The sequence below is a fragment of the Tympanuchus pallidicinctus genome, unplaced genomic scaffold (assembly GCF_026119805.1).
Source record: "Tympanuchus pallidicinctus isolate F22 unplaced genomic scaffold, pur_lepc_1.0 scaffold5, whole genome shotgun sequence".
Taxonomy (NCBI): domain Eukaryota; kingdom Metazoa; phylum Chordata; class Aves; order Galliformes; family Phasianidae; genus Tympanuchus; species Tympanuchus pallidicinctus.
The window spans coordinates 6,382,251-6,383,901 of NW_026294769.1; the positions used below are offsets into that span (position 1 = coordinate 6,382,251).

Sequence of the window (1,651 nt, forward strand, 5' to 3'; positions counted from 1 at the left end):
TCTCCTAATTTGCTCAAAGACTTGTTGTTGCTCATGGCCCCAGGTGAAATTGTTCTTCTTCTATATCACTTGATACAATCAGACTGCAATCTGGAATATGCATTCTACTAAAATCTATAACATCTAAGAAAGCTTATGTTTCCTTTTGTGGAGACATAGAAGTTATTTTGTTGATCACATCCATAGGTAAATAATGCTATACATCTTGGCATTTATATTCCTCAAAACTGAATCTCCTTTAAGGGTTCCTTGAACTTGCTTTGCTTTCTGTTAACACTGACTTTCAGAAAGATTTGGATAATTTTCTTTCTTTTTTAAAAAACCTCCTGTGCTGTGCTGTGCTGCTCCTCTGCCCCACATGATGATGTCATCAACGTATTGCAGGTGTTCAGGAGCTTCCCTTTTTCCAGTGCAGTATGGATCAGCCTATTGCAAATGGTAGGATTGTGTTCCCACCACTGGGGCTGTCAATTCCAGGTGTATTGGATGCCCCTCGATGAAAGTGAATTGTGGCCTGCACTATACCACCAAAAGAAATTGTGATATAACACTTGGCTGCCTTTGACTCCCAGTTCATACTGAAATTCTAGCATGTCCAGCATGACGGCATTCAGCAGTGCTGTGACAGTAGTCCACAGTGAAACTCCACTCTCCATTGCACAGTCCATACAGAACTGCTAAGGGGTGAGCAAGTCTTGTTGATTATTTCTTGGCTCTCTCAATAATGAGTAAGTTTGTGGATGGAAATCAGGAAGTCTTGGTTGGTGCGATAATGTCACTGTTGTACTAGTGATTGATATCTGCAGTTCTCTTAACAAATCCAAAACAGAAGAATCCAGGCAAGGTAGACAGCTGCTTAATGTCTCCACCTCCAAGACAGCTATATCAAAAGCCCACCAGTACTCTTTTGGTCCTTGAAGTAATCCTTCCTGAGATTACCTATGTCAAGAATGCATGGAGCCTCTGCGCTATCACAGTGGATGCTTTTGCCATCCTTCCCAGCTAGGTTCTCTTCAGCCTCCTAAGGAATGAACTCTTGGGATCTTCTTGTTGCTCCAGAAATACACATGAAGCCTGCCTCTCAATAACTTGATGACATCAGTACTGCCATCATTAGCGCTTTGTGCACTGATGTTCACTAGAGCCTTGTATGTCTGTGGATCTCATATGAGAGGCCATTGAATAAACGCACTTCAAGAAACCCAATTGTCCTGGCTGGAGCCAGGACCACTCTAGAACTGATTACTGTATTTGTTAAGCACTTCTTCTGAATAAAAGTCATCATCAAATTCAAAATAAGATAAAAAAATATGGAGTTACTTATGAATTTTTTTGTCATTCTTGCACAGGGACCATGGTAATCTTCTGTGCATCATTCCAATTTTAGTATACATTTTAGTTGCTAAAGTGAGCATAGTGTTTGGTCACTCTCACTATAAGTAATTATTTTGTACACATGAATTTGAGCCCACAAGAAATTATCATATAGTCATATGTATACCATAGGAAGGTATACAGTGAAGTGCTTTTGTATCCTCTTCAAGACTGGATTATTGTGAGTATAACCATAAGAAGAATTAGCCTACCTAGAATCTAACTGGATATAGAATTCATATAATTGATCAGATGGTATCAGAAAACCCATATCATG

General features: G+C 39.6%; 1 non-coding gene across 1 annotated transcript; it reads right to left on the reverse strand.

Annotated features, from left to right (window-relative positions):
* Positions 1 to 1,304: 1,304 nt before the first annotated feature.
* On the reverse strand, positions 1,305 to 1,409 carry LOC128091655 (U6 spliceosomal RNA). Its single transcript, XR_008211499.1, has one exon. It is a non-coding gene; the product is annotated as a U6 spliceosomal RNA (small nuclear RNA).
* Positions 1,410 to 1,651: the final 242 nt, after the last annotated feature.